Source organism: Triturus cristatus, chromosome 2_1 (assembly GCF_964204655.1).
Source record: "Triturus cristatus chromosome 2_1, aTriCri1.1, whole genome shotgun sequence".
Classification (NCBI taxonomy): Eukaryota; Metazoa; Chordata; class Amphibia; order Caudata; family Salamandridae; genus Triturus; species Triturus cristatus.
The window spans coordinates 359417543-359438821 of NC_140581.1; positions in this window are offsets into that span (position 1 = coordinate 359417543).

Below are 21279 nucleotides of genomic sequence, written 5' to 3' on the forward strand. Positions count from 1 at the left end.
ACAAAAACAATCCTTAGGAGAATGTTCCTCTTTCTATGTCTGCTGTGGAATGCAGCACACATAGAAAGAGCACGCAACACAAGGGGAAGGCCCCACCAAGGAAACAAGAGTTTCACCAAAGGATGGGTCAACGAAAAACTCTGCAGCAACCGGGAAACCAAGTCGTCCCCATCCAGCAAATTCCCCCCAGGGGAACGAAACGCCCTAATGGCTGCCCACTGAACCCGCAAGGTGGACACAAGCAAACACTTCTCGAACCCCTCCCAGAGAAAATGCAGCACCACTGGCAGATAACACTCCAGCGGAGACAACCTCAGAGCATGGCACCCCAGCACTGGAAATTCCCCCAATGTCTATCAAAGGACTTCAGGTGTCGAAGGTCGTCGAGACCGCTGAATAGCCAAGGCTAAGTGATCGGGGAGACAGCAACGTCGCAACCCCTGCCTTTCAACATCCATACTGACATCTGCAACCTCAGGAGAGGCAACCTGGGAGCCAACCTCAGAGGACAGGGAGAGCAGGAGAGCAACCACAGACCCTGAACAACCAACAGCTTCAGAATGGGGAACCAAGACCTGTAGGGCCAAAACGGTACCACCACCACAACCTGCAGAGACTCCCACACCAGGCGAGAAAGGAACCGGGGGATCAGGGCAATGGGCGGGAATGCACACAACAGACAGGCTGGCCATGGAAGGGTCACCGCATCCACTCCTTAGGCCCCCTCCTGAGGAACCCTGGAACAAAAGCGTGGAAGCTGAGCATTGTGCCGGGATGCAAAGAGGTCGAGGAAGGGAAGACCAAACCTCCTGCAGATCTCCTGAAAGATCACCGGAGACACAGATCATTTCTGGGAGTGGGGGAAATGAGTGAGGGCATCTGCCACCCCATTGTCCACTCCCCTGATGTGAGCTGCCAAAAGAGACAGCAAGTGCTCCTCTGCCAAACAAAACAATGGAACCACCACTGCATTCAGGGACCAGGACCGGATGCCCCGATGAAGCTTCGGGCGGTGGGACTTTGTCTTTCTGTCCCAACCCCCGCCCAGAAGAAAACCTCCCATGAGCCCTACAAAACTGCAACTTGGAAGGGGATGAAAGGGGGACTTAGGCTTTGAAAAACCCTTATTAGCGGAGAACTTTTTGAGAGAAGAGGAATGCTTCTTTTCCTTAAAAATCTTGTGCAACTTTTCCTCCGACTTCTCCCCATACAACATTGTACCCTGAAAACCCAAATGCAGGACAGCTGCCTTCTGAACTGAATCCATCTTTCCATCTGTCAGAACCAAATTGCGCCAAGCCGCCACACAGGCCACCCCAGAAAGAGCTGAGGCCCTCACAACGTCAAAATAAACATCCAAAAGGAACTCCACCTGCCTCTTGATATGTTCCAAAAGTCCCGAACAGACTGAACAACATAAGCCCCATAGATCCCAGACCACAGAGCCAGATGAGACCCAGAGAACACCTTCCTCTGCTAGTGCTGCCTGCCTGCCGCTTCCTGCTGCCTGCTTCCCGCACTTTTTCGCCGCCGCCGCCGCCCAGTGACTTCTTTTCCCGCCGCTGACCCTGCTGACCCGCCTCCCCTTCCGGCCCATTGGACACCCCGCTCCCGCCTCCCAGCGGCTCCTCCCCCCCGGCTCCTTACTTATGACGCCCCCAGAGCGACCGCGCAGCGGACGCGCGCAGCGGGAGCACCGATTGAGCGCCGAAGGTGCGCCAAAGGTAAGCCCGTCTGCGCCCGTCCACGCCTGGACCGCGCCCAGTGCCAGGACCCCTGGCCCCCGCAGTCACCCGCCCACCCGCCGGACCTACGACGCCACCGAACTCAACGCACTCAACGCCGGCCGAGTCCCGAGCTGCTACCAAGCCACCCCGGGACGCACCCACGGACCCTTCTGCTGCAACGCCTGCAAATTCACCTGCATCCAGACCTGCACTACACCAGCACCAACCAAGACCAAGACGAGCAACAGCAACAGCCACCTGAAGTGCATCCTGCTCAACACCCGCTCCGTCCACTGACACGTCATCGAACTCTGGAACCTGCTCGACACCGCAGCCCCAGACGTCGCCTTCCTCACGGAAACCTGGATGAACGCCTCCTCAGCGCCCGACATCGCCATCGCCATCCCAGACGGCTACAAGATCATCCGAAGGGACCGCATCAACCAGACCGGAGGAGGCATCGCCATCATCCACAGGAACACCATCCGTATCACGACCAACACCGACGACACCCTCACACCCACCGAGCACCTGCACTTCCAGATCCACATCAACCCCAAGACCACCCTCAGAGGCACCCTCATCTACAGACCCCCAGGACCACGCACACAATTCAGCGAAGACATCGCCGAGTTCATCAGCCCGCACGCCCTCGCCTCCGCTGACTACCTCCTCCTCGGGGACCTCAACTTCCACCTGGAGAACAACAACGACCGCAACACCACCACCCTGCTGGACAATCTCGCAAACCTCGGACTCAAGCAACTGGTGACCACCCCCACCCACTATGCGGGACACACACTCGACGCCATCTTCTCATCCAGCAAGGACATCTCCTTCAGCCACGCCACCGGACTCCACTGGACGGACCACAGCTGCGTCAACTTCAGCTTCAGAAGGACCACGATCCACCACCACCAGCAACAGGTTGCACGCCGAAGCTGGAACAAGATCACAGCCGACCAGCTCGCAACCTCCCTGAGCAAGAACCCACCCACCAGCGCAACGAACCCCAGCCAAGCGGCCACCAACCTCACGAAGTGGATCAGCGACTGCGCAGACGACCTCGCCCCTCTGAGGACCCCGCCTAGCAGACCCGGCAGCAAGAAAGCCCCATGGTTCACCGACGAACTCAAGAGCTCCAAGAAGAACTGCCGAGCCCTCGAGAGAGACTGGCGCAGAGACCCAACACCTGACAACATGACGGCCCTGAAGCTCGCCACCCGAAAACACCACCAACTGATCCACGCCACCAAGAAGACAGCATTCAAGCACGCCGAACTCAGCGCTCTACTAAAGAAGCCATCAGCCGACCCCACCGACCTCAAGAACTACCGCCCCATCTCGCTGCTCCCGTTTCCAGCAAAAGTCATTGAGAAGACCGTCAACAAGCAGCTGTCCGCCTTCCTCGAGACAAATGGATCCCTCGACCTCTCGCAGTCTGGCTTCCGAGCCAACCACAGCACCGAGACCGCCCTGATCGCAGCCACCGATGACATCCGAACCCTGCTCGACAACGGAGAAACAGCGGCCCTCATCCTCCTAGACCTCTCCGCAGCCTTCGACACGGTCTGCCACCGTACCCTAGTGCAGCGCCTCAACAACGTCAGAATCCAGGAGAAGGCACTGGAGTGGATCATCTCCTTCCTCACCGGAAAGACACAGAGAGTCCGCCTCCCACCGTTCAGATCAGAAGCCAGCGAAGTCATCTGCGGCGTTCCTCAAGGCTCCTCGCTTAGCCCAACCCTCTTCAAAGTCTACATGAGCCCCCTCGCAGCCATCGCACGCCAGCACAACCTCAACATCATCTCCTACACCGACGACACCCAGCTGATCCTCTCCCTCACCAACGACCCCGACACCGCCAGAGCCAACCTACATAAAGGGATGAAAGAGGTAGCCGAATGGATGAAGAACAGCCACCTGAAACTGAACTCGGACAAGACGGAAGTCCTCATCCTGGGTTCCTCACCCTCCACCTGGGACGACTCCTGGTGGCCCCCCGCCCTAGGCAACGCGCCCAAACCAACAGACCATGCTCGCAACCTGGGCTTCATCCTGGACTCCTCCCTCTCCATGACCAGACAAGTCAACGCTGTGTCCTCGGCGTGCTTCAACATCCTGCGCATGCTACGTAAGATCTTCCGGTGGATCCCCACCGAGACCAGGAAAACGGTCACCCAGGCCCTCGTCACCAGCCGCCTGGACTACGGCAACTCCCTCTACGCCGGAACCACCGCCAAACTCCAGAAGAGACTCCAGCGGATCCAGAACGCCTCTGCACGTCTCATCCTGGACATCCCCCACCGCAACCTCATCTCCGGACACCTGAGAGACCTGCACTGGCTCCCGGTCAACAAGAGAATCACCTTCCGTCTCCTCACCCACGCACACAAAGCCCTACACAACCAAGGCCCAGGATACCTCAACAGCCGCCTCAACTTCTACGCTCCCAAACGCCAGCTTCGATCGACCAGCCACGCCCTCGCCGCCGTCCCCCGCATCCGAAGAGCCACCACAGGAGGAAGGTCCTTCTCCTACCTCGCCGCCAAAACCTGGAACTCCCTCCCGACCTACCTCCGCCTTACCCAGGACCACCTCGCCTTCAGGAAACAGCTCAAGACCTGGCTGTTCGAGCAGTAGCGGACCCCCTCCCCTAGCGCCTTGAGACCCTCCGGGTGAGTAGTGCGCTATACAAATGCTTTGATTGATTGATTGCTTCCTCTAGGATGCATCCACTTTCTTATCCACAGGGTCTTTAACAACCAAGTCCACAGCCAACGAGGCTTGAACACCAGACTGACCACAAAGGAATCTATCGGAAAAGAGTCAGGCAAGACAGTGGACATGTCCTGGAGAGGATACAATTTTGCCATAAACCTGGGCAGCATAATGCGATTAGGATCCTTCCATTCCCGTTTCAAGAACTCATGGATATAGGGATGAACAAGCACATCAAACAGTGCCATACTCTGGAATTGATTGAAGCAAGGACCCCTCCCCCAGAGGTGCTGGGCACCTCATCATCAGGAAAGCCCATGTTTGTGAGAAGCTTGGTTCATGTTGCTGTAACTCCCCCACTTTTGCCAGACCACTGATGCACTTTTGACTTGATGTGCCCTGGGTCCCTGTCAATCAGGTTCCCAGGGCTAGGTTCTTTCCTCAAAACTAACCCAAACCCTATTGGCATCTCTGGCTACAGGTGATCCCCTGGTAAATGGTACCACAGGTACCCAGGGCACTGTGACCAGGGAAGACCTCTAAGGGCTGCAGCACTTATAGTGCCACTTTAGAGGCCCTGTTCCTTTATACACACAAACTGCCTTTGCAGGTTGTGTGTCTTGGTGCAGAACAAAGTGAAGAGTCGACATGGCACTACAACACACTGCCCAGGCATAGATCAGTCACCCCTCTAGCTGGGTGCACTATACCAGTGGTGAGGGTACAGGTATATGAGCTCTGTACCCCTACAGTGTCTAAGTCCATTCTCAAACATTGTATGTGCAGTACTGCCATTGAGAGTATATGGTGCTGTGAGTTTGTCATTATGAACTCCCCAGCACCATAATGGCTACACTGAAAACTGATAAGTTTAGTATCAAACTTTTCAGCACATTAAACCCACACTGATGCCAGTGTGGGATTTAATGGAAAATGCACACAGAGGGCATCTTAGAGATGCCCCATGAGAAACAACCTACCACTAGTGTCCAGGCTGAGTACCCATTATATTTCCCTCTACGCGGACGATTTATTGCTTTTCCTGGCTGACGCGGAGGGGGCCCTTCAAGGCGCTAGGGTGCTACTGGAGGATTTTGGGCGCCGCTCGGGCCTAAGGGTCAATTGGGACAAGACTTGCGTCTACCCCATTACTCAGTGGGAGCGAATTCCCCCCTCCCTGGGGGCGATCCGCTGTGCGGATAGTTGTCTGCCGTATTTGGGAGTGCGCATTTATCGCACCCAGCGCGACCTGTTGGAGGGGAATGTGGGGAGGGCGATCGCGGGCCTGGCGGGCAGTATGGGATTCTGGAGCACTCTCCCGCTCTCGGTGGCCGGGCGGGTGGCGCTGCTGAAGATGGTGGCGCTCCCACGCCTGTTGTATTTTTTCCGCACACTCCCTGTCTGGGTGCCGGTGTCACTCTTCCGCAAACTTACGGCCATGGTTACGGGCTTTATCTGGGGGGCGGGCAGACGGCGGGTGGCGCTGACCACGCTGCGCCGGCCCAGAGCCGAGGGGGGGCTTGCGGTACCTGATTTCGAGTGGTACTATTTGGCTGCCCAGCTACAATGGCTCACGCAGGCAGTGGCACGGGAATTTAGAGGCCCCGAGGGTCCGCAGGGTAGAATGATCCCGCGACACGTGCTTTCCTTTATCGTTTTCCAACAGCGACTCGAGCTGTCACAACTAACGCTCGAAGAGCGAACGCTCCGGCTGTGTTGGAACCGGAGCCTGCGGAGGGCCGGCGCTGCTCGCCCTTACGCTCCGGAGATCCCCTTGGGTATGTGCACGGCCCTCCCCCACGGCGGGGACTGGTCGGGGCTGGCCCGCTGGGAAGATCTAGGGATACAGATGGTGGGAGACCTGTACCTAAATGGAGAGCTTCGGCCATTCCAGGAGCTGCAGGACTCCTTCGGGATTCCGAGGGGCGACTATCTCCTCCACGCGGCCTTGGTGGCGGCGCTGCGGAAGCACTGGGGAGTGGGGCTCTCGGAACCGCGGACGGCGGCTGGCTGTCAGTATGTGGTCATGGCGGCGGGCACATGCAAGGCCATTACTTGCCTCTATCAGAGAATGGCCACGGAACATCTAGCTCCTTTGACTGCGCTGAAGGATAAGTGGGAAGCCGATATCGGAAAACCTATCCCGGAACTGACATGGCCTGCACTTCAGAGACGGGCCTGGAAGAGCACGCGTAACGCCCGGTTTCAGCTGGTGCAGTATTTCACCCTGCATAGGGCATACCTGACGCCGGCTAAATTGTTTCAGTATTTTGGGGGCCCCATGCCGCAGTGCCCTCGTTGTGGAGAGGAGGGGGCTGACTTTAAACACATGTTTTGGTCCTGCGATGTTTTAAGTGGCTACTGGGAGGAGGTCGTCAGATGCCTGGCCCAAGTGACAGGGCGGGAGTTGCGGGTGGAGATGGGAGTCTGTTTGCTGCTTTGGTTTCCACACACGCTGCGCACGAAAATCACTAGCAAGTTTTGCGACCTGGGGCTGGTGGTGGCCAAGCGAGAAATTACGCTCCACTGGAAGTCGAGGACGGGTCCCAGCGTCGCGAGGTGGAGAGCGACATTTACCAAGTGGGCGGGTAGCGAGGGCACGTTCAGGCTGCAGCTTGCACTTAGGCGAAACGATGACAAGGCTCTGGACATGGCTCGGGCATGGGAAGCACTAATGGTTGATCTCCAGGGATGGGGAACAGCGGGGGAGGGAGGCCCTGCGGCACTGGAGCAACAGGCAGGTACTTAGGGGTGGGGGAGGCTAGCTGATTGGCTCATGGGGGCCGGGGGCTCTCCTTTTCCTCTTTGCCTGGGGCCTGTCTGTGGTGGCTCATGGCTCTTAATACGGCTCCTTCTGAGAGAGGTTATCCTGGTAGTAGTCGTCCCGGCACACTGACATGTGGGTGGGGGGGGGCTGTATTATTTCAGGGGAGGGTTTGGGGACGGCGCATTGGTAGGTGGAAGTGGCCCAGATTGTATTTGGATGTGATTTTATAAGCGGATGGCGGCCACTGGCCAGATGAACATTGTGGATGTCAATTGTGTTTGAGTAATGCAATAAAAAATGTTTTTGCAAAAAAAAATAGTGTCCAGGCTGAGTGGCTGCTTTCAGCTGCCACCACCAGACATGTTTCTGGACTCCTGGGTCGATAGCCTGCTAGTCTTGGGGGCCTAAAACAATGCACATCCTGGGACGAGGTGCCAAGCCTCCTCCCCCAGGATGGGCAGGGTTCAGGAAGGGGAAGCTTCAAAGGCTTGCTGCCTTTGTGACCTTCCGCAGGCCACTTGCTGCTGTTTTCAGCAACTGGACCCCACTGGTTTTGACCCCCACTTTGGGTGGGAGAATCAGTGGGGAAAACAAGAGAGAAAGAGAGGTGTGCCTACCTCTTCCAACTCCACCCCTCAAGTGGGGGAGGAGAGGTAAAGCACAACTCTCAGTACCCGCCATCTTGCAGATGGGGTGACCCAGCCAACAAAGGAAAGGCTTATGCCCCCTCCCACTGGAGGGTGGCATAATAGGGGGTGTACCCACCCCAGGGAAGGGACCCATTGGTCCCAACCTTTTTACCTAACTGTAACACCCCTAATTCTAGTATTTAGGGGTAGCCCTGAACCTTGCTTCCTCAGAACAGGAGAAACTACAAGAACAGAAGAAGAAGGACCGAACAGCCATGTCGAAGCTAACAAGAGGAAGATGCCCACTGACTTGGCCCCAGCTCCACCGCCTGTCTCCATCTCGAACCTGCTACTGAGAATTCCCGGTGTATCCTGCAGCCAGCAACCTCAAAAACCCCAGAAGACCTGCCTGCGTTCAACCACAAAGACTGTGTCTCCCGTGCACACCAGATTTGTTCCTCTCCAACCTCTGGCTCCGGCTGGACAACGCGAATGTGTTCCACTCTGCACCCACTGTCCACGGCCCGACCTCGATTATGCAAGCACCTCGAGGAGATCTCCCAGGCGAACCTGACCCGAGATCCGGTGACCCCTGACCTGCCTCAAACCTCCAGTTGACGCCTACAGCCTAAATCCGGAAGGTCCCCCCAACCACGACTAGGGGCTGGTAAGAAGATTCGACCCTAAAAGGCACCCCTGCACCCGACGCCCCATGGCCTTGGGTGGCCCAATGGACGGTGCCTAACCAACCCCAAACATCCCAACTTACCTCTCGAAGTGGTGGTCGCACCCAGAAGACCTTCGTCCCCGAGCCTGCAGTGCCTTTGCAAACCGGAGGTTCCCATTGCAAACAACAGGGAGCCCGACATCGAAACAGCACCCTGCACCCAGCCGATCTAGTACTGCTGAGGGTGCACTTTTGGTGCTACTTTGTTTCCCCATTTACTCGCACAACCAAGTGGCCTGCTCGTCAGCAGCCACCAACCGGAGGGCCCACATCTCCCTTTGGATAACATTGGGCCGCAGCACTTGGCACCCGGCCACCCTCGTGACGCTGAGGGTGTTACGAGAGTGCATCCCTGACCCTATGGGACCCCTGAGTCTACCTCCAGAACCTCAACTCCCACTACCGAATACTTACCCTAAAACCGTTGACACTATTTTACTCCATAGGATAACATTGTCTGCTTTGCATGAAAATATTTCTGTGTGGAGTTTGATAACCTAAAGAAATTTGTTAAAATTGCTGTAACTAACAAAAACAATTTTACTTACCTGTTTACAGGAAATATCCCAGTGTAGTATCCAGGTATACTACACTGTGCAAGAAAAGTCATCTCAAAAGTAACTTACCTGTAATCGTACTGAAAATCCTATACAAAGTATATGTACTGTATTTACAAAGCATTGCATTTCTCAGAAATAATACTGTAAGTCAAAACAGAGTGCATTTACAATTGGAATCCAAACTGTGTTACAAAGTGTATATTTACTACAAAGTACTTATCACTTACCTGTGCCAGGCTTGCTTGGTTCTAGAAAATAAAATAACTAAAATAATATTTTTATACAAAAACAATTGGTCTGAAGTTCAGTCTTTGAGGTTGTGAATTCATTTGCTGACTGAGTGGGTACAACAAAAGCTTAATACTGTCCACTGATAAAGCCTTACCGCTCGACCACACTACCACAAACAGAGAGTGAGGTGCTATCTAACTTTACCTCTGCCTACCTTTGGGGTTCCACTGGACTCTGTACACACTATACCTCAGTTTGGTATAGTATATACAGAGCCAGCTTCTTAAAATGTTAGATTGCACATGTTGCAGCAATTCCGGCAACATGACCTTATCAACAAATGTTCCTTAATGCTCCTCACCCCCCATCTAATCCTCATCCAAACTGGAAGACTGAGCGAGCAAAACTGGAACAGAGCACTTGGGCCGACCGCACCTGCCCAATTCCTGCAATGTGTCCTTAATCAGGCATTTAATTTGGGCCTCTGTCTTTTCCCTGCAGTGTTTAGAGTGCGCTGGAGAAGAAGAGGAAGAAGAACCAGAAGAGGAAGAAGAAGATTCCTCCACATGCTTGCGCTTCTTGGAATGTTTGCCCATCGTGACAAACACCAGCAACAAACAAAATCCATTGTCCGAGACCAACAGCAACAAGGACAAAAGTGAATGCAAAAATAGAGAGTACTGCGACCAAACCTGTTAGAAATGGGATTTCTGGTTGGCTAAGGCTTGCGCCAAAGTCAGGCAGAAACCACCACTCTAGTCAGGGCAAGGAAGTTACACGCCAAAGATAACCCCTGCTCACCCCCTTGGTAGCTTGGCACGAGCAGACAGGCTTATCCCTGAGGCGATGTGTAAAGCGTTTGCGCGCGCACCCAGCAACAACACCCAAGGCCCACCACAAAGGAAACTCCACACAAGGTATTATATAAAAATAACCTTTGTATTATACACAACACATTAGATAAAAACACACACTTTACAATGTGCCAACAGGCACGGGCAGAATTTACAAGGGATTATATATACAGGGGACAGGGCCACATGGACCACTGCCAGGAATTAGCACTTTGTAGGAATAGCACTTAGAACGTAGGAATAATATTTGAGAACATAGCACACAATCACTGTAGCACTAAAAATAGAACATGTAGCACACAACCAGTAACTACTGGTATCAGAACGTACCACCTACGCAACCCTAACCACCTTTAGGAATACCACGCAGGGAATCAGGACCTCACTAGCACCACCTGTGTTAGGGAGAAAACAACCACCTAAGTATCACAATACCTGTAGGGGTCTAAGCACATAAACACATGATGCAGAACATTCAGAGGTGTAAAGCAAAGCACATGACGCATAAACACATTCAGAGGTGCAGGAAAGGTACAATAGCGCAAAAACTTACAGTAGCCACCACTGTGGCAGTCCCTGGGCCAACTGGCCTTGTCCAGGCTAGGACGCTCTGTGTCCAGGAAAGTCAGGGCACGGCTGCGCAAGCTGCGCAAGCTAAAACACAGCGGCCACCACCTAAACGTTGCAGCTGCCCACTAAGTGCTGGGCAGCTGTAGAACGAAACTCAGGCACTCTGCGTGCCTCTGGAGCCCTCTCTGGGCTCTGACCATTCAAAATGCCCCCTAGAGCCTTCGTGGCTCTGAACTGCAATGCCCCGTCGTTGGAGCCTTCTCGGGGCTCGTGAACCTTCGCCAACTGGAGCCTCGGGGCTCTAAACACAACCCCAGCCCCCTGGAGCCTCACGGGGCTCTGTCCCAAGGCCCCTGGTCGTGGGAGCGGCCCGCTGCCTTCCGGGGCCGCTCGTGGTGCAACAGAAATGCCCCCGACGTTGGAGTCCCTCTCGGGGGACTCAACAAGATAACCGGCCCCCTAGAGCCTCGCGGGCTCTAAATAATATTGTGCTCCTTCGTTGGAGCGCTCGCGCTCTAGGACTGCAATGTCCCCCACGTTGGAGCCACACGGGCTCAGACACAAGATGCCCCCGGTTGTTGGAGTCCCTTTGGACTCTAGGACGATGCCTCTTCCAGCACGGCTGCCGCTGCCCACTGGCAGGCGGGGCAGCGGAGAGGAGGACCGAGCACGGCGCTTGCCGGGCTCGGATTTCGCTAAGGGGGGGGCGGACACCGAGAAGCGTGCCCCCGACACACCCCCAACTATCCTGTGGCTGCGCTACGTTGGAGTCCCCCTCTGGGACTCAGGAACGCTCCCAACACCACTTACCGGATTGCGCGGCTTCTTCCGGGTGGTTCCTTCAGTGCGGGGCTCTCCTCACTCCGGGGAGCTCCGCTGGACTCGGCTGGCTTCTCCTGGATCGCGGGAGCACGGGGTAGGCTCCCGCCCGCACCTTCTCTCGGCGGGTTCCTTTTCTCGGCGCGGGGCTTCCCTCGATCTCACGGGAGCCCCGCGTCAGTCAGCAGACTTCCGACTTCAGTGCAGGAGCGCGGGGTAGGCTCCCGTCCGCTTCCTGCTTTCTGCCACGTCCCGCCCACGTCCCAACACGGGCCGCCTGACTTCCGGTTCGGCCGAAGGGCCGCGGCGGTGACGTTCTCAGCGGCAACGAGGGGTAGGCTCCCTCAATGATGCGATGTACGGCGGGGTGGGCACCCGCCGTAAGGCTAACCAAATAAGCGGGGTGGGCACCCGCAGGTACAATCAAAGCGCTCACAGCGCTATCAAGCCACACAGCGCGCCCAGCGCTAAAAAGCCTCAAAAAGCGCTCCCAGGCGCTACAAGTAAAGGTCAGCAACCAAAAAGTCTGCAAAGAGCAGGGGGGGCAAAGACTGGGCCCAGGGGCCAGCTCACAGGGCCCTCCAACAGGGAGGCTGTCCCCAGTGGCGGTCTCTCCTGGCGCCCAGCAGCAGCAGGCCCCCCTCAAGTGGATCCTGGAAGAGAACAGTTTCTGTGGGGACACAGCCCCATTTTTATACAGGCAAACCCTTTGTTCTGGGTTCAGGGTGAGGGGGAAAACCAGTCGCAGCTGGTTGGGGAGCACCCTTGATGTGCTCAGCCCCTCACTCTATTCACTGGCAGGGCTAGGGTCGTCAGTCGCACCACAGGGGGTGGGGCCAGCATTGTGTGTGGAAAACCCTGTCCTATTCAGGACCCAGGTGTACTCCTCCCACCCATCTAGCTGCTGATCTCCCCATTCACCACTGGGTGACTCATCCTGACTCTGGGGAATCCCTAGCCCGTCACATGACACGACCAGCCAATCACGCGACAGACACACTGCACACAGAAGTGCCCACTTCTAGAAGTGGCACTTCCACACTAGGTACATGCACGCCGCACACATCATCGCGCAGCATTAACTCCCACGAGTCCGCACATACCAAACTCGGGCCTGCACACCCCACGCATCAGGAACTACTAGGGACACATACATTCCCCATGCATTCCTATGGGAGGGCAGGCCTATCTCACCACATGCACTCAGAGCACGCACGCACTTTACCCTGGGACACAGGGAAAGTGCGCAGAGACCAAACAATTACCACACCAAGTCACCAGTAAAAATCAAAAAAGTTCAGGGGTGAACCTGCCAGAAGGGCCAAGTCCAACACAACCCCCTTCCAGCCAAAACGCAGGGCAGCCCAATCACCACCGTGATGGACTTCCCTGCTTGGGGCGATAGAACACGGACGCGGGCCCGCACCTGCAGGGACACCCTCCGGTTCTACGCCACGGTGAACCCATGGAATTCTTTCTAACACTACTGTCTGGACCAACTGGGCTACCCCACTGGTACTCCCAAGCTGTCCGCGGCCAAGACCAGGCCCTAGGCCACCCAGGTGCCACTGGTCTTTGCCTAACCACAGAGTGGGGGGTAGTAACCCCTGGCACATAGCGGCCATTCTCCACTCTTCCTCTCTGAAAGACAGGACTAGACTGCCACTGGTTCTCCAGCCTAGGGTCTACACCCTCAGGCGGACCAGGAGTCTCAGGGAAGGCTCTTCTCCCCCTACCTCTTCTCCTAGGATTCCTCCTCCTCTGGTGAGGGGTACACCTAGAACGCCATTCCAACCCAGGGTTTAACCCCTCAGGTTGTACCGGGGGCAGAGGTGGGCTCTCCCACCCTCTGCACCCCCTTCCAGAACCCTGCTCCCTACCAACTGGGGCGGTGCCTCTGGAAGAAGAACTGGTCGGGACGCTGATTACAGACGTCCCACCCTTCAGGTCAGGCTGATCCCGAACCTGGCCTTCCAACCTCCGGCCTAGAACCTTTGGTGGAATAATTGCCTGGCACTCCAGGACTTCTGGGGATCTCCACTCCATCCCCCTGAGGCTATCAAATGACACGTATGTCGAGCGACTGTCTGTCTGGCGCTGATCTCCCGTCCCCTGTCCACCTGACAGTGCGCGGAGATCCCCTAGAACAGAAGTGGTGTCACCCTGGTCACTACACGGGAACCTAGCCCAACTGGGAAGTCCCTGACCCACCGGCTCTTCCACTGGGGAACTCATCCCCCAATCACTCACGCTGGACTCCTGTACCCTCCCTACCGGAGCGGTACCGCCAGACTCCAGAACCACAGGAGCCCTGGTTACAGGTGCTCTAGGTCCTCCACTCACTAAGAGATCTTCCTCAAGTGGACTAACAGGACAGCCTAGGTCCCCAACTTGGTTTTCCCTCATGAAACCATCCAAGTCCTGAGGCAGGGTTTCGGGCGTCTGGGGACCCTCGGTCACCCCCTCACTCCTGCTCCACTGAGCCAGGCAGTGAGCCCCTACACCCTCCTCGCTATCCTGGGACCTAGCTGGGCTACACTGAGCCTCCTCCACCACGCTGGGCTGGAGGATCTCTGACCCACTATTGTTGGAATCACTCACTAATGACACTAGAGAACCTCTGGCCCTTTCCCAGCGGTCTGCTTCCTCTGCAAGTTCAAATGGACAAAAAGAGTTATACCTCAACAGGTGTTGGCGCAACCCTGGAGAACAACTACTGAGCATCTGCTCCTTGATAATCATATTTAGTACTCCATCCAAATCCTGCTCCGGGTTAAACACCAACCAGTCCACCAGGGCATCATGACATTCCTCCACAGCCTCCTCCCAAGACTGGTGAGACAGCTTCTTACTGCCCCTGAACTTCAACCTACATTCCTCCTCTCGGGAACAAGGTACCACACTCGGGGAACTGGGACTGGGACTCTCTATATTGCACTTTATATTGCTGCCCCCCCTGGACTCCACCCTCACTGGGGAATCCAGAAAACTACCACTGTGCTCAGGGGACAGGGAAAGGGGTGAGGCGCTATCTTCTACGCTGGACCCAGCAAGGGACTCCCTACCTACGGGGTCCTCACTCTCTACTGGCGTCCAGGTACTGTCATCTTCTTCTGAGTCTTCAGGGCTCCCCACAGACCCACCACCCTCCAGGTGTGAGGCCCGGGCCCTTTCTTCCTCACTGCGCTCACGTTTCCATTCATCTGCCTGCCATCCAATCATGTAGTTCCTCAATTCGTACACAGTGTCTGACTCGCTCACCCCTATGTTTCTCTCTCTACAGAACCTTTCCAACTCCTGCATACTGTAATAAACTAGATCACTGAGATCAAAAGCAGGCTCCATTCTGGCAGACGTTCTAGAGAAAAGATCACACAGGGAACCTAGGGGTCTGAGTTTAACAGGAGTACACAATTCACAAAAAGATTCAGCAAGCTCTCTAACCCAGAGAACTCACACTCGCTTGCCTAGTGCCACTCACCACTCATCCACACACAACCCTCCCCTCGGACTGGTAAGGCAGTTTCTACCACCCCTGATTCCTCAACCTGACCACCACGTGACACAGGTACCAACTCTGGGCGCAGGGCGGGGGACAAATGTACAGGACACTATTACGCTGCCACCACTGGATCCCACCCTCTGGTGAATCCAGAAACACAATGCACTAAGGGGGATGATCTACCCTCCCGAGCTAGGGACACCTAACTCACAGTGCACAAAAACACATTTCCAAGGAAATGACAGTTAAAAACAATTTTAAAACAATAATCCCTATACCATGTGATTTATCTAAATGCAGAGTTTTGTAGTGCGGCCAGTTGCCGCTGTGGTACAGCGCAAACGCAAGTCCAAATCCCACCGCTGATCACCAATGTTAGAAATGGGATTTCTGGTTGGCTAAGGCTTGCGCCAAAGTCAGGCAGAAACCACCACTCTAGTCAGGGCAAGGAAGTTACACGGCAAAGATAACCCCTGCTCACCCCCTTGGTAGCTTGGCACGAGCAGACAGGCTTATCCCTGAGGCGATGTGTAAAGCGTTTGCGCGCGCACCCAGCAACAACACCCAAGGCCCACCACAAAGGAAACTCCACACAAGGTATTATATAAAAATAACCTTTGTATTATACACAACACATTAGATAAAAACACACACTTTACAATGTGCCAACAGGCACGGGCAGAATTTACAAGGGATTATATATACAGGGGACAGGGCCACATGGACCACTGCCAGGAATTAGCACTTTGTAGGAATAGCACTTAGAACGTAGGAATAATATTTGAGAACATAGCACACAATCACTGTAGCACTAAAAATAGAACATGTAGCACACAACCAGTAACTACTGGTATCAGAACGTACCACCTACGCAACCCTAACCACCTTTAGGAATACCACGCAGGGAATCAGGACCTCACTGCACCACCTGTGTTAGGGAGAAAACAACCACCTAAGTATCACAATACCTGTAGGGGTCTAAGCACATAAACACATGATGCAGAACATTCAGAGGTGTAAAGCAAAGCACATGACGCATAAACACATTCAGAGGTGCAGGAAAGGTACAATAGCGCAAAAACTTACAGTAGCCACCACTGTGGCAGTCCCTGGGCCAACTGGCCTTGTCCAGGCTAGGACGCTCTGTGTCCAGGAAAGTCAGGGCACGGCTGCGCAAGCTGCGCAAGCTAAAACACAGCGGCCACCACCTAAACGTTGCAGCTGCCCACTAAGTGCTGGGCAGCTGTAGAACGAAACTCAGGCACTCTGCGTGCCTCTGGAGCCCTCTCTGGGCTCTGACCATTCAAAATGCCCCCTAGAGCCTTCGTGGCTCTGAACTGCAATGCCCCGTCGTTGGAGCCTTCTCGGGGCTCGTGAACCTTCGCCAACTGGAGCCTCGGGGCTCTAAACACAACCCCAGCCCCCTGGAGCCTCACGGGGCTCTGTCCCAAGGCCCCTGGTCGTGGGAGCGGCCCGCTGCCTTCCGGGGCCGCTCGTGGTGCAACAGAAATGCCCCCGACGTTGGAGTCCCTCTCGGGGGACTCAACAAGATAACCGGCCCCCTAGAGCCTCGCGGGCTCTAAATAATATTGTGCTCCTTCGTTGGAGCGCTCGCGCTCTAGGACTGCAATGTCCCCCACGTTGGAGCCACACGGGCTCAGACACAAGATGCCCCCGGTTGTTGGAGTCCCTTTGGACTCTAGGACGATGCCTCTTCCAGCACGGCTGCCGCTGCCCACTGGCAGGCGGGGCAGCGGAGAGGAGGACCGAGCACGGCGCTTGCCGGGCTCGGATTTCACTAAGGGGGGGGGCGGACACCGAGAAGCGTGCCCCCGACACACCCCCAACTATCCTGTGGCTGCGCTACGTTGGAATCCCCCTCTGGGACTCAGGAACGCTCCCAACACCACTTACCGGATTGCGCGGCTTCTTCCGGGTGGTTCCTTCAGTGCGGGGCTCTCCTCACTCCGGGGAGCTCCGCTGGACTCGGCTGGCTTCTCCTGGATCGCGGGAGCACGGGGTAGGCTCCCGCCCGCACCTTCTCTCGGCGGGTTCCTTTTCTCGGCGCGGGGCTTCCCTCGATCTCACGGGAGCCCCGCGTCAGTCAGCAGACTTCCGACTTCAGTGCAGGAGCGCGGGGTAGGCTCCCGTCCGCTTCCTGCTTTCTGCCACGTCCCGCCCACGTCCCAACACGGGCCGCCTGACTTCCGGTTCGGCCGAAGGGCCGCGGCGGTGACGTTCTCAGCGGCAACGAGGGGTAGGCTCCCTCAATGATGCGATGTACGGCGGGGTGGGCACCCGCCGTAAGGCTAACCAAATAAGCGGGGTGGGCACCCGCAGGTACAATCAAAGCGCTCACAGCGCTATCAAGCCACACAGCGCGCCCAGCGCTATAAAGCCTCAAAAAGCGCTCCCAGGCGCTACAAGTAAAGGTCAGCAACCAAAAAGTCTGCAAAGAGCAGGGGGGGGCAAAGACTGGGCCCAGGGGCCAGCTCACAGGGCCCTCCAACAGGGAGGCTGTCCCCAGTGGCGGTCTCTCCTGGCGCCCAGCAGCAGCAGGCCCCCCTCAAGTGGATCCTGGAAGAGAACAGTTTCTGTGGGGACACAGCCCCATTTTTATACAGGCAAACCCTTTGTTCTGGGTTCAGGGTGAGGGGGAAAACCAGTCACAGCTGGTTGGGGAGCACCCTTGATGTGCTCAGCCCCTCACTCTATTCACTGGCAGGGCTAGGGTCGTCAGTCGCACCACAGGGGGCGGGGCCAGCATTGTGTGTGGAAAACCCTGTCCTATTCAGGACCCAGGTGTACTCCTCCCACCCATCTAGCTGCTGATCTCCCCATTCACCACTGGGTGACTCATCCTGACTCTGGGGAATCCCTAGCCCGTCACATGACACGACCAGCCAATCACGCGACAGACACACTGCACACAGAAGTGCCCACTTCTAGAAGTGGCACTTCCACACTAGGTACATGCACGCCGCACACATCATCGCGCAGCATTCACTCCCACGAGTCCGCACATACCAAACTCGGGCCTGCACACCCCACGCATCAGGAACTACTAGGGACACATACATTCCCCATGCATTCCTATGGGAGGGCAGGCCTATCTCACCACATGCACTCAGAGCACGCACGCACTTTACCCTGGGACACAGGGAAAGTGCGCAGAGACCAAACAATTACCACACCAAGTCACCAGTAAAAATCAAAAAAGTTCAGGGGTGAACCTGCCAGAAGGGCCAAGTCCAACAAAACCACTATGCGGTACTCACTGCCAGATATAGTCTCGGGACCAGCCACCTCAAACACACCGACCTCGCTATCGGCAGCGTCGTGCCTGACTTCCTGGCTCACCACCCCTGCAGGAAGTCAGCCAAGAGTACTCAGAAGCGCTCTGTACTCCCTGGTGGAAAGAGCGCCCCACAGGAAACCACGCCCCTCCTGACAAGCCCCGCAACCCGGGAGGCACGGTCTGTGAAATCCAGGAATCACCGCCGTGTCCCGAAGGTAATCGCAACATCTCCCTCCAAGCACAGCAGGGAGGGAGAGAAGAATACCAGCCACGCCCCCACTGCCCAGTAGCAGAGACGTCCCACCAGAAGTTCTGCTCCGGATTCGTCCCATTCTGTAGAAGACAGAAAAAAAGAACAGTAGGAATGCTGGGTAAGTACGTTTATGTACTCCCGGTGGGAAGGGGCAAGGGGTAGGGTTCAGCATTTCTTTGTTCTTTTTTTCTGTCGGTGAGATAGGATTATTTCACTTGTAATGAATGGTACGGGGGCAGGAGGGACCTGGGGGTACTTCCATATTCTTTACACAAGAGTCCCCTATAAAAGGAGTAATTGCTTACAAAAAAGAAAAACATTTTGGTGTTTCTTTCTGAACAATATTAAGTTATTTACAGAGAACTTTTTACAAAAACCCCAAATAAATGTACAATGTGCGACCAATAAAACGACTCTACATAAAAAACAAGACAAAGCAGAGGAGTTTTATCTCAAAAACACAGACAGGAGTGGTCAGAATTTTTTCAGTGTTAACATGCACAAAGTGAGACAACAGCTAGGGGTTGATGGAAATAAAATGAAGGAAAGGAAATACAAGTCTTAGAATCTTCACTAAATGTGGTCTAAATGTTTACATTGTTACCACTTGGAACATTGGTTCCCCAAATATTGAGGTGCACTAGGCACTCTGACAAACATTGGTGAAAAAGATGGATTCGCATCTGCATATTTCTCATATAATTATTTAAATATCTTCCAAAGCATGCACAGCAACATAGCAACTCAAGACTGGCAGAAATTCTTTAGAGGCTCAACATAATTCGTCATATAGAACTGTAATATTTACTGGTGTCATTAAAATGCCTGTCAAGGATGGGGATTAATCAATTGCACATGTAGCAGAAACGACATCACACACCACTTAACCTCAGTTGACCCCTGATCCCACCATAAGTTCCTCAAGAGGCTTCTGTTTGATTCCAGGAGGCCAAGGGATGAAACTACAAAAACGTTAATACTTTTAGGCCCTAATTTATGGGAATTTGGCATAGGGCATCCGCTGCGCTGCCTTGCATTAGAGTGAAAGGGAAGGAGTGCACAGTATTTATTCAATATGGTGCATGCCTGTACTTTTCCCTGAGCTGGCGCCATTTCAGCAGCCTAGTGCCAACGTAAGCACCCTTGCACCATGGTGCAAGGGTGCCTGTGTTGTCCGCAGGATTGTTTAAGTGCAGGAAAGGGCACCTCTCTATCCATCAATGGTTCTTTTTGCATTTGTCACCCCGAGTGGGACGAGTATGCCCAGGCGTGGGTCCCGTGCTCTCCGTGTCACTGGAGTCAAGCTATCCTGGCTGATGAGGGATGAAACCCCAAAACCGGTCCTAGGATGCCTGTTTATAGCCGAGGGAGGACCTGGCCTGGCAGTTCGGGCTGGACTATTCCTGTTGGGCGCAAGGTCAAGACTGATTTGTATATGGCTGGGTCCAAATTGGAATGGCATGATGAGCAAAAAAATGATGGATTTAGGCTAAGATCTCAGTACTGGGGAGAATGGCGCATTTCTGACCTTTCCCTGTAGCACAGGGCAGCGCAGTGTAGTCATGCTGCGCTGCCCTGTGCCATGAAGCTTGTAAATATGCCCCTTTATTTCTTCTCGTTTTTCCATCTTTCCATGTGTGCCAGCCTCCCAGGAATGTTTTAGTGCAGCACGGTGTCCCTTCCTGCTCAAAAACAAACCTGCAGACAACACAGGCACAAGGGTGCCTGTTTTGGCGATACGCTGCCGCTACGGTGTCATGCTGGGGGGAAAGGGCAGGAATACACTGTATTGGATAAATATGGTGCATTCCTGCTCTTTCATTGTGATGTAGCGCAGCAAGGTGACTTGCTCCACTGCCCTGCGCCAAAGGCCCATAAATGAGGCTCTTAAGGTCCTCATTGCCACTGCCAGTAATTTGCATCCATGCGCCCTCACAACATCTCCACCTTGCATGACTGTCTAGTCAGTGAGCAGTGCTTAATTTGTGCCAGTGCTTTCCGGTGCTGAGCTCTTACTTATGATGGCCGGGTCTACACACATCTGCACGTCACATATGGCATTCATGATATAATTACCTCCCTGACTCGACGCAGAGTGTTGTTCTCATCTCTCGAGTCCCAGTGAGTGTTGCGGCTGTTAGAGCGTGAGACAAGATTCATGCCTGCGTAACTATTTGTAATCCCTAACACCTCCAAGTGCAGCTAAAACACATGACTCTGGATATCTAGTCCAGAACTATTGTGTTCAATAGTATCGATGTTACCATCGGCAACTGTATGCTGTGTGGCACAACCTAAATTGCCTCTGGGTGGTTAATAACATTATTATTAAATAATAACTGCTCCATATAGCTCAGCATACTAACAATGCAAATGTGAATTATTGAATTGGTACCTTCAAGGTATGAACTTAGAGAGTGCATTGTTGTAATGTTGTTTTTACATAGCGGTTGCAACAGCATTTTTGCCATTTCACGCTGCATAAGAAAACAGAGCCAATCTCTCTCTCTAACTCCCTCCTTCATTTGATCTCCTTCACACTTTGCCTCTTATCCCGTTCATCTAATTTCTGTACTATTTCACTTAGTTACTCTTTCCCCTTCTCTCTCATGCTCGCCTTC